This window comes from Cryptomeria japonica, chromosome 11 (genome assembly GCF_030272615.1).
Source record: "Cryptomeria japonica chromosome 11, Sugi_1.0, whole genome shotgun sequence".
Lineage (NCBI taxonomy): Eukaryota > Viridiplantae > Streptophyta > Pinopsida > Cupressales > Cupressaceae > Cryptomeria > Cryptomeria japonica.
In genome coordinates, this window is record NC_081415.1 from 536,556,740 (window position 1) to 536,569,631 (window position 12,892).

The window sequence follows — 12,892 nt, forward strand, 5'->3', positions numbered from 1 at the left end:
GTAAAAAGGAATTTTAAAAAAATACTAGTATTCAAGGAGTGTCTACAAAAGATATTAGTATTTAGGAAGTGAGGTATTGTGATTGTTTTTGAAGTATTTGATATGCATTAATCAATTGGATCAAATAAAAAATTATGGAGATACTTGAATCATTCGAAACATTTGTAGAATGATATAAGAAAATGATGACGAGGATAGTTCATACGATGACTCAATTTTTCTTGTCTTTGAAGTTGATCCTCTTTCTCCAAGAAATGAAGACTCTTACTAGGATGAAGTCTAGTTTCTTTAGGAATGGATGATTAAATAAACATGGAATAGGGAAATGATGATCACATTGCTTGGACGGAAAAAGGGTCACATCGATAAAGAGAAGAATGTAAACAATAAAGTGAAAAATTGGAAGGATAGAGTTGAAAAGTTCGAGAACAATATTATTCGAAGAACAAAATGCAAAAGGTATTTTGAATATGAGCAAGGAAATGATGAAATATTTGGCCTCTATTATTTTTATTTTGCTAACAAAAATTCATAAAAGGAAAAAGAGCTTTGAAAAAAAACATGAAAGATAAAAAGAAAAGTTGAAAAGTAAAATTTCAATTAAGGAAGAAGATAAATGACTGATATGATAAACTCAACTTTCTCTCTAATGAATGGAACTTACACTAATTGGAGTTTGGACTTTTATTTTATCTATGATTAATATATTTCTTATGTAAAGATATGATAATCAATTTCCCTACTTAATACTTACCAATTGAATGAGAATGATTGTGATCTATCAAATTTTAGATTTATTATTCTTGATATATTAGTTTTTTTAAACCTTATCCATAATTAATTTAGATTTAAAAACTTAAAAATTGATATTATTGATTTTAGCCTTTTTCTCATCTAAACTTAAGATTAAGATTCTATTAAAAAAATAATAATATACATTATATTTATCTTATTCTCAAACAATCAACCAGAAGTCAAAAAAAACAAACTGAAACATCGTCGAATGAATTTAGGTGGGACAATTTCGGCCTGCAGGTGGTGATGCCAATCAAATTGTTGAAATATGCTGCTCAATACAGACAAAAAACGTATTTTATTTTATGCCTTGTGTGCTCTAAATAGTCTGTACACAGGTAATGCCTTTACCATAATTCAGAGGCCACAAGCAAACACAACTGTAAGTTGAGTTGCATTTATTTTTCTTTAAGATACTTTCAGCAACTAATTTTCATTCTGTTTTAACCAAGCGTCTACACGTTTTTGAATTTCACATTCGTTTATTAAATTAAATGCATGTTTGCTTGAATTACTTCTGAGCTAGATACTAATCCATGTCACTTCACATGGATTGAGCTGTTCAGACTTAAAAAATAAATAAATTCTGCAATCTCTGAAAGACTGGGATAGAGATTTTTAATTTTATTTTTAGGGATGGAGGAGATGCTGCTTGTTGTTGTTGTTGTTCAAAGATGGCACACCTTAAAGAAGACACCAGTTTCACATATGAAGTGAAATCCCACAAGAGGATTACTTCCATTTACCTTAGATCTTGTTCATATTTCACGCTGCTGAGTTTCAGACTCACGATCAAGCTTGAAAGCAAACAGAACCTTGTCTATCCACTTATAGCCAGAGTACAAGACTATGGTTGTCCTTTTGGTAAAAATGACTGTCAATGCTTGTGCTTGTGTTCCTTCAGCTACACAACTAACTTAAAAAATATGCCAGGCACAATCCTAGACTCTTACCAGCATATGTTAATTGTTTTGTCTATATACTCATTATATTTGTCTGCCCACAGGGCTATCAACAAAACTACCTCACTAGGACTAACAAAAATACAAGTGGTTTGGCCAGTATTACCATCCGTCAATCTAAATCAATGAAATACAATAGTTCTCAATAGTTTCCACAAGATCAGAATAGTCCATGAGATCACGAATTTTTTAAATTTTCGATCCGATGTAACATTTGAGTGCACAGAGCAAATCAAAAGTCAAATCTGTAGTTTTATAAGTACCTTTGCAGGATGGGTTTTCTATTATTAATTCTAAGATATTGGGTTCACTTAGAAGTTAGAACCCTGGTTGAATCGAGAGTGGTTCAAACTGGGTATTGATCCTAGTCCTGGTTTGATCAGGATCCTGCCCCAGTCCAGGTGATTTGGCCTAGGTATGCTGAGACATAGTTGAGCTGAATCTGCAAGGCGCTTGGAAAACCAGACCCCCAATAATGTTTTTTGAATTTAAGGTTAAAAAAATAAAAATCCTCATTAACTAAGCTTGAAAAGTGACTTTCTATGTGTAGTTGCACTAATATAAAGTTAAACCATTTTGATTTATCTTTAACATTGGGCAATTGATGTTAAATTATCAATTATCATTTGTGTTCTTAGTTTTGTATTTAATTTTGTACATCTTACTGCAAATTATAGTTATAAATATATATATACACTAAATTACTGGTTTAGGTACACTGGTACAGCAATTTTTTTTAGGGGTTTGGTACTTGTTACAAAAAAATATAGAAGTAATAAATATATGCATCAAAGATGGAAAACTCGGCTGGGACTTGCCAGGACTCATGGGACTCACGAGTCTAACGGTGCACTGAGTTGACTCACTGTGGACTCGCAAGCCCCGTCCTGGCGAGTCTCTTCCCAGGGCTCTCGAGTTTTAGTGCGTGACTCATGCAAGTCCTAGGTTGGCACTTGCGAGTCCCAAGCTAGGACTCTCGCGATAGAGTAAAAATGCCCAGCAAGATAAAAAACATAAAGTTAATGATTTTTTTCATTTCTTTCTGCTCCTTGGTGTGCAAAACAGGTCTGAATTGTGAAGTGGGGTTTGAAGAAGAAGAGGAGATGAGCTTAGGAGATCAAAATATTTATTTTGACATTGACTTATATGTAAACATTTATAAACTTATGATGCTGTTATTATGTTATAGATTTGAAAGTTTGAAAGTTGAAAGTTGAAACTACGAGTATGATCATTGATTATGATTCATGAACGATGAAATTTCAAATATTGAGTGTTTGAAGATCATATGACATGTGTAATGTTTGAATTATGGCTCTTATGTTCTCTAAATGTATTAATTTCTTTTTGTTTTTTGTAAAACTACGGTTTTCTTCTTTTCCGAGTCCTAGCCGAGTCCCGAGTCCGAGGCCTATTTTGGGCTGCCGAGTCTGAGATTTCAAACTTTAATATGCATATTTTAGCCAAAAAAAACAGGAATTTATTTCAGATAATCACATAACCTGCATATAATAAATAAAACAACCACACAAATATATCTTATGCAGAATGCAAAGTCTTCAACCACTGGCAGAAATGGCAGAAAGAAAGCTCAGAATCGAAGAATTAAAAAATTTATATACATTAAACATTAAAGACTAACAACTAAGGTTTTGAGAAGAATTAGAATGCAGTAATAATTATTAGGAAGAAACAGTGGATCTGCAGGTTATGAGGATTGTTGTCTAACTCTAGTTCATGAGGTATAGGACTTGGAATGAATTTCAATAAGTTCCACCATTTCAAAGATTGAAGGTCCATTCTAATTCACAGAAAGAGATAAAGAAGTTTGAAACAAAATGCCTGCCATCCTTATAATTTATACACCCAAGAAAATTAGATGCAGTTACTGAGTCTGTAGCTTGCTCAGATAGAGACTAAGAAGAACCCAAAAGCAGGGACACATTGCCATTTTTAGTCATACTCATCAGTTCTATGACAGCTCATGTATTTATCAATTAGGAATAATTGTATGGAAAAGATACCCTGATATGGAAAACGCAATTACTATCTTTAGTATAGAAATATCCATGGATTCTTTGCAGGAATGTTCATGGTTTTCTATTTGCAACCTGAATTCATGGACATACCTGGACCAATCTGTCCTACAAATGCAGAACCCTGTCCGAACCCACAGTTAACAGAATCTAAATCCAAAATGAGTCGTATCTGAATCCAGGGCTGTAGGGGAAACTGTTAACACAGTCTGGAATACATGAAGGGAAAAAGGCATCCTGAAATGGAAACCGCAGTTACTATCTTTGCTATGACAAAAACCCATGGATTCTTTGTGGGAATGTTCTGGGTTCTGCATTTGCAGCCTGGATTTGCCTGGAAATGTACCCGCATGAATCCAACCTGTAAATGTAGCACCTTGTCTGAATCCATGACAAGCCGAATGCAAATTTGAATCCAAGCTCAATCATATCTGAGTCTAGGGCTATAGGGAATTGAATTGGTAATAGTGTGTGTGTGTGTATCTATCTATCTATACATAGATGGCTTAACCCAGCCATAGTGAATTTGGGAAAAAAATAAATCAGCAAACCATCAAACCCAAACTGGCAATGTAGATTCTAATAAGAAACTCCCCTATTTTTCAAGTCTTGCATGTCCAAAGAGGGTAGAAAGTGCTATTTTATCTTACCCTCTCCTAAAGTTCAAATAGTTGTATTCTTTTCTCCCATTTCTTTTGGTATTGTCCATTACTGGTTTCATAGTTAATCTCAAATTTGTACGAATTGTGAGACAAGGGAGACATATAAGCATAATATGCTCCAAAATCTTTGCCAAGGGAGAAAGAAGTTAGAAGGTGAAAAGCCCAAAAATGTGAATCACATTCACTGTTTCTTCCCCTACTAACAAATATTAGACTAAAAAATACATGGGTCAATCACCACAAAAATAAAAAATATTGCTAAAAGTGCCCATGAAAACCTTTATTTAACATGGAAAAAGATGTCAAAAATAGGCGCAATCTTAAGGTAAGCACCCTTGAATTGGTATTACCCACTGTTATTACCTCAAAGGAGGAAGGGCAACCAATGTGAATCTGCATTGACTTTTGGAGCATGAATGTGGTGACAATTAAAGACTCATTTTCAATCCTTTCACAGATTCCCTCTTGGAAGAAGTGGATGGGCATGAAATACTCTCCTTCAGAATATTGTTGGCTATAACTTTTTAAGTATTGCCATGGAGGATGAGTTTTTTTTTTTGTATTGTATCAAGTTTCAGCTGAAAACTTTGTTGATTTCCAAAGTGCAAGTCATGTTTTAAACCTAATCTTGTTTACATCATCTTGTGTGTGGGTGTTATCTTTGTTGCCTTTTCCTATATCTTTAAAGGGATCATTGAAGAAGCTTTAAATGTCATTTGTCACTACAGAGAAAGGAGTTTAATAATGGATGCATTATTAAGGATCTTCAAAATATAAAGATTGTATCCCAATAGGTTTAATGTGCCTATATGAAGAGTAGATTTGAAGTTTCAATGCTGAACTTGCTATCATCATACAATAGCACCAAACAAAGAAAGCATAAATAGTCTATGATGTGCAAATAGAATATGACAAAGTGCTTGGCGAAGTCTCATTCTCAATTCCATGCCACGAAAAGGTGAACGACTAGCACATCAAAATGCACCAATAAAGGAGAAAGATAGTTTTTAGAAAGCTTGAAACACAATACATGGATGTGTGCTCCAATGAAGTTTAGTCAATGAGGAAAAATCCTAGTTGATATCTGTTGAGGACATAAAGACATAGCTACTAGAGGTTGATGATGTTAGTGAAGAATCACAATAGATGAAGAATAGTTTCTTGTTTGTGAGATTAGGGTTTTAGTTTAGGAAACAATGAATTGCTTTTTGAGTCTTTAATAGAACCCCCGTGTATCAGTGAGGAACTAAGTGCCAAACATTCATTGGTTATCAACAAACCTATTAGGTCCACAATCCTGTAATTGTTGTTACACCTTTAGGGCTAGGGGGTGTCTTCAAGAAGGTGAAAAAGAGGCTCATCAATAGATTGAGGATGATTAAGGGCCTACTTTGAGAGTGGACAATCTCTCCTACACTTTGAGCTCAACTTAAACTCAGAAGTGTTGTGACGTTTTCACACATCGCCCCATTGCAAATGGGGACCCCCTACTTTTTAGGCCCTCCTGGTCTTTTGGCTTGCATTTTTTTGGGTCTTTTCGCAGTAGTCTTGTCAGTCTCTCTGCTTTGCAGGTGTTCAAGGGTCATTTGGGTTTAATCTGCTTTTCGTTTGAGTGAGTTTGGTGAAGTCTAGGCCTCGTTTTGTGAATTTTAGGGTTTTTGCCTTCTGTCCTAGATTTTAGGGGTTTCTGTTAGGGTTTTGGGAAAACTGAACATACGATTGGAATCAGGACCCCTCAAGGAACCTCCCAGTAAAATTTGAGCCAGAACGGAGCAACTTTCTATTTTTAGAAAGTTCCTATTTTTTAGGGATTTTACTGAGTCCCGGATTGGTCTAATTTTACCAAAAATCAAACTTACTATTTTTAGTAAGTTTCTATTTTTAGTAAGTGCTTTTCTGACCTATTTTGCCCAAACCTTGACATTTTGAAACACTTACTATTTGGAAAAATCTATTTTTGGCAGGTTCTTCATAAGAAAACACTGAAAGTTGAATATCTTTGAAGATGTTGAAGACTGAACGTTCCTGAAGAGCATTTCTAAATCTGGAAGAGTCAGAAGGTAGACAAGTTGGATCAAAAAATGGTTAAGTTTGGAACTCCTATTCCAGAAGAGGAAAGCATGCAAAATCATCCAAGTCCAGAAATTCACATCAATCCACCAATGTCATCCTGATCTGAAAATGGCCTAAAATTTGACTAAGTCTGAAAACTTGAAAAATCTTCCAAAATCCAAAATTTGCATTATGATTCCTATGGACCTGAAACCACTCTCAAACATCCTAACAATATATATGAAATATAACTTAAAGTATAAGAAAGGAAAAAGACATATTTAAATGTTATATTTCATATATATATCCTGATGAAGAGCCTGGAACTTGTGAAAAGCATCAAAATCCTCCATGCATGAAGAATTCTGCCCAAGGGAATGATTGGGTGCCAAACTGAGGAAGGCAAGGACAAGTGGAAAATTCCATGAATCCATGGCAGAGTGAAAATTCCGCCCAAGGATGCAGTTGGGCGCCAAAATGGAAGAGGCAAGGATAAGTGGAAAATTCCATGAATCCTTTGCAGAGTGAAAATTCCGCCCAAGGATGCAGTTGGGCGCCAAAATGGGTCAGGGAAGGACAGATGGAAAATTCCATGAATCCATGGCATAGTGAAAATTCTGCCCAAGTATGCAGTTCGGCACCAAAATGGGTCAGGAAAGGATAGATGGATAAATTTCATGAATCCTCCATAGAGTGAAAATTCCACCCAAGTATGCAGTTGGGCACCAAAATGGGTCAGGCAAGGATAGATGGAAAAATCCATGAACCCATGGCATAGTGAAAATTCCGCCCATGGACGCAATTGGGCACCAAAATGGTATACCCATGGAATATGTAAAAAATGAAAAAATTCAAAGGCGCAGTGAATTCAACGCCCAAGCTAAAAGTTGAAATTTTGCCTAAGGCATGGAATCCAAGGAGTCAAGGAGGAATAAAAAGCAAAATTCCCCTCGGGCAAATTTTTGAATTTGTTATTTTTAGACACCGAATCTCGACGGAGTGTGGAAAATTTTATAGATTCGGAATCAGGGTGAAATTCTCCATCCAATGAACCTGACTCCTAAATTTTAGGAGGATCCCTAAAAAATAGGGATGTTGAAAAGAAGACATGGACAATTCACAAAACAATGAATTCCTTCCTCAGGAGGAATTTCCGCCCTAGCCTTGTGGAGGGCGCTAGAATGAAGAGTGCATGGAGAAACAGGCAAATTGCAAGAGTCCTTGACCAAGGCATTTTAGCGCCCAAGTGAGAGAAGGAGAGCCAGATAGAGGGATGCAAGGAATCCATGGAATTGAAAGAATTCCCCACCAAGTGTAAAATGCCGCCTAGGAACACAAGAGTGCACTAAAATGATCTTCGCATGGATAGTGCACAAAGAGATGAATTCCTTCATCGGGGAAGAATTGCACCCGAGAAGAAGAAATTCTAGGAAAGGTGAAAAATTGACTAAGTGTTCGAAATTTCTTCCTTCTAGACATAGTTTTTGGAAATCATGAAAATTGGCTAAGGTATGAAGAATTTCCTTCCTCAGGGTAAGGAACAAACTTCTTTCCAAAGGAGAATTCCTCCACAACAAGAAATCACATCCAAGGATGAATTGAAGATAAAATTTCTAAGGCAAGGAAGGAATCAGGGATGAACTAAACAAGAAATTTCCCCCAGGAAAAGTTTTTAAAAGTCCATTCCCGGGCATCAAATCACATCCAAATTTAAAAACTTTTTATAGATTTGGATTCGTAGGAGAATTCTCTCCCTCCTAGACTTGAAACCCTAATTTGGAAATTTTCCTAAAAAATAGGAGATGGTGAAAATTGATGGAAAGCCTTCTTCAAGCAAGGAAAGTTGAGGAGACTTCAAGAAAATTCTTCCTGAATCGAATTTACCCTCTCCAACAATTCCAGATATGCAGGAGTGGATATATGATGGCGGGGTCCACTTGCATGGCGAGGATCTATTGAACACGTGGCAGTAGAGTGGTGCATTCATTACCGGAATATTTGACCAAATGGCGACCCAGTCATTGCATGTTGAACTTATGGTAGATTCCTTTTGCATGCAGCTGCCGCATGTGGCAATGATGGATCATTTATGACATAATGGGGTGATTTTTGCATGGATGAATATTCAACGCGTGTTGGGCGAATTTGAAGGAGGTGGTGCATTTAATGCGCAATGGATGCTATTTTGGGTACTTTTGAATTAATTGTGTATGGGCATGATGGGTTATTAATTGGAGATTCCCACCTTGTTGCATCTTGAGTGGAGAATCTTTTAGAGAAAACCCTAATTAGGGTTTGCATGTAATCATGGCCTGAGGCCTATATAAAGGGGTGACCCCCCTCATTTGAACAGGAGGGAGCTTTGTATGAAATTGTTGCGATAAGTTTTGAGATAATAACAGTGAAACATTGTTCTCTGATGGTGTCCACTTAAATTATTTTTTCAAAGCTTGCATGGTTTCACGTTCCTCAATTATATTAGAAATAGTAAAGTGCTTTGATTTCAATGGAGAATGTAATGGTGTTTGATGAATTTCCATGGTTCATACTTTTTGCATCTTGCTGATTGTAAGTTGTAGTGTAAAGTTAGTCCAAGCCCCTTAAATTTGTGCTGAGTTTGATTGTGGATAGTCGTTTGGATTGCGCTGTTTTTGGGTATTCAAATGTACTTTCTCGATTTGAAAATCCTCCACCATCCCCAGAAGATTGCACCGGTTCTTGCGGAGCTGTAGTTGATCTTGGCGAAGCAGAGCTTGGTTTATTTGGAATTTGTCCACCAAAGCACTATTCATTGTTATCACTGCCCTTAGGAGTAGATTTAGATCCTTCTAAACCCTTTCCCTTTTACTTTTAGTTCAATTTAGTCCATTCGAAGCAGCAGTATCGCAGAATGGCCATATCCGATGATGGAGTTCCAGCCACAGCAAAGAGGTGAAGGAATGATACAAACGTAAGGCCCCTTGGATTACTAGCAATCACATCAGCCAACTGAGTCACGTCCATAGCATAAAGGAACCTTGGAGTCGATTGTTTGAACTTCTTGCAATCTTAGCATGCAATCGTACTTTGATCAAGAGAGAATGAAGTGACCATTAGGCAACTTTATTCTGTGTTTGACGCTGTCATAAAAAACACGTCAATAAGAAGGTGTTCCTAGAGGTATCCTTAGGAGGATTTCAAAGCTGTTAAAACATAACATGATTGTAGCAAATTTATGGCTATACCCAAATGTACACTTGACCCCTATAATTGTCACTAGATCAAGATCAACTAGCTACTTTAGACTTCTTTTATATTTGATAACACACCTTGCACATGCACCTACAAATACACACATCATTACAGTCCCTTAAAGAAGTTTTAATTGTCATTATATACAAATTGGCAAGGTGTAGACATAGCGTACATAATTCTTTGGTGGCTTAATAATTTGGGTTTGCGTAAGATTTATCCTTTGCTTATAATACAAAATCATGAACATGTATAAAACCTTATCTACTCCTACAACTAACTAGAATAGAGATGTTTTTAAATGGAAGTGTGTAATATTAAACCAATAAGGGTTGTTGCTTACTCCATTGGGCGATAGAGTCATGAACAAGAAAGAAAAAATGAATATATAAACAAAGATTTGAAGGACAAAAATAGATGAAAGTTGACTATAGGTTAATCTACATGTTGATGTGTTTTTATGCACAATCGAACACATAATAAAATACCAAGGTATCTTATCCTCTCTTGAACAAAATCTCTCAAATGCTATGCTTTGCAATCAAATGAGACAACTCCAAGGTTCTGAAATGTCAGGTCTTGACTTGTGGATAAGCTCAATGGTTTGATGTGATGATGCTGAAATCACAAGGGGACTTACATTGAATACTTGGATGTTTGAATAATGTTGGAACTTGATCATCTGATACTACAGCCTTGTGATGGTTTCTCTTCTCTCCTAAGCTAACTTGAATTGGAAAAAAGGACAAAAGGGAAAGGGTTTAGGAAGACTAGTCTACTCCTAGGAATGTAAGGGACAATGAATGATTGGGTAAAACTCAACTAAGCTCTCTTTGCCATTAATGAACAACTCCACAAGGCTAGTGCAATCTTCTAAGGTAAACTCATAGATGTTCAAATTGTTAGTTTTAGGATTAGAAATGTAAGCAATCAGAAAATGCAACACAATGAACAATGAAAACATTATTTTTACCCTGAGAAAACCCTCCTACTCGAGGGAGAAAAACTCAGCAAATAAATCTCTTATATCTAGTATGAATAAGAGCAGAAAATTTGCTTACAATCAGGCCCTTCTCAAGGGTGAATAAAATATATAGATCTGCACTTAGGATAGTGCGATTTCCTTGAATATGAACAATAACGACTCTTATCCTTGAGGCGAATCTTCTGTTCTAGAAAGCGAATCTGCTGCTGGAGTGTGAACTTCTGCTTAAAAGGAATGAATTAATTATTATCGTTTTGACTCCCAAACCACCATCTATTTGTATCTTCTTCGCACCTCTTCCAAAGAGAGGTGAACTCTTCCAAAGGGGATGACTTGTCCCAAGTGAGGCGTCTCTACCAAAGGGGTCGGCCTCTTAAGGATACTTATTTTATTTTATAACGTACTACAAATGGGCGCCATAACGAACACAGAGTCGGCTAACATATGCATGTGTCTGTCTAACTTTAGTTTCTCCTTAATCAATGCCTATTAAATTTAATCACAATCGCTTCCTTTCATCATTGTTTTTTTAATTTAAATTGAGAGAAAAATATCTCATGCCGCTATAACAACAACACTCCCTCTTTGCTAGGGAGGTATTTTTTCCAGTAATCCTTGTCATGGAGTCTCTTGACATGACGTCCACAATGGCTACACCCAAAGGTGAAAAAAATCGCATCTCAGTCTTAGAGATGTACAAGATTTCATCACGAAGTCTCTCAACGTGATGTTGTCATGAAGTCTCTCAATCATGACATCCACAATGGCTACTCCCATTTGTGGAAAAGAGTTCATCACGAAGTCACTCAATGTGATGTCCACCATGGCTACTCCCATGTGTGGAAGGATACAAGTGCACAAGTGCCCATCACGGAGTCACTCAACGTGATGTTGTCATGGAGTCTCCCAACATGACGTCCACCATGGCTACTCCCAGAGGGTGGATAAACACAAGTACACGAGAATCATCATGGATTCTCTCAACGTGATGTTGTCATGGAGTCACTCAACATGACATCCACCATGGCTACTCCCAGAGGGTGGAAAGAACCACATCTTCGTCTCAGAGACGGACAAAGGATTTCACCTCAAATTTCTCTATCTCAGAGAAAGATGCATTAACAAGGGCTTTCACCTCAAATTTCTCCGTCTCAGAGAAAGATGCATTAACAAGGGATTTCACCTCAAATTTCTCCGCCTCAAAGAAAGATGCATTAACAAGGGCTTTCACCTCAAATTTCTCCATCTCAAAGAAAGATGCATTAATAACAGATAACACAAATTACTGATGCTAAGCCTCCCTCTCAGCAAGGGTTTCAAGTACTAGTATCAACCTTCTCGTCCAAAGTTGCCTCTGTTGGTTTGTCAGACTCCCTCTGAATGTTAATTCCTCCTCTTCGAAGAAACTGATCGACTTTAGAATAAGAAACCTTCTGAATCAACTTTAGAGCTTGGCTCCTTCTGAGATGTCCCCATGACAATTTCCGCAGTAGAATTTGTGTAGGTCTTAATTTGCAATCTTGAGAAAAGTGACCATACTTGTCACACCTGAAACACTGAATGTGAGAGAAATCCTTCTTCTTCTTTGGATCTGGGGCAGAATCTGATTCTCTGTCTCTGTTCCTTTTTCTTCTTTTGCCTCTTTCTCTAGAAGTATGTTAGCAAGAACTTGATTTTCTACATCATGATGGTTTAGCCCAATTCCTCTTGCTGCCAATGTGGACTCTTCTTGAATACAATCAACTCAAAGATGATCAAACTTGGGCAACTTAGATCTCCCACTGATGCTTTGGATGAAGGGCTCCCAAGATTGGGGAAGAGCATTTAGTGCCAACATAACAAGATCTCTGTTTGCAATTATGTCCCCAATAGCACTCAATTGATCTCTCAAATCAATAATCTTCATAAAGAATGAGATGATTGAATCTTCTTTATCCATTTTTACATGCTGAAGTTGTTGTCTCAAAGCAAGGGCTCTGCTGGTGTTGTTGATCTCATACATGCCTTTTAGAGTATCAAACATTTCTTTAGCTGACTTCAACTTAGAGATGATCAGTACTAGTTGATTCATCATAGAGTCTATCATGATCTTTCTAGCCTTTGTGCCATTTTTCTTCCAATGGATTTTCTCAATATCATTGGAAGGCTAAGGCATATCACTTTCCACGA

The 12,892-nt window shown here is 36.7% G+C and overlaps 1 protein-coding gene across 2 annotated transcripts in view; it reads left to right on the plus strand.

Annotated features, from left to right (window-relative positions):
• The first annotated feature begins 983 nt into the window (after window positions 1–983).
• LOC131066479 (NADP-dependent alkenal double bond reductase P2) overlaps window positions 984–12,892 on the plus strand; it is a 32,785-nt gene continuing 20,876 nt past the window's right edge. Inside the window, exon 1 of one of the 2 annotated variants that reach the window (XM_058001250.2) lies at window positions 984–1,177. The gene's annotated coding sequence lies outside the window, so the exon portion shown is untranslated. The remainder of the gene's footprint in view (window positions 1,178–12,892) is intronic. The other variant, XM_058001251.2, reaches the window with a different exon arrangement.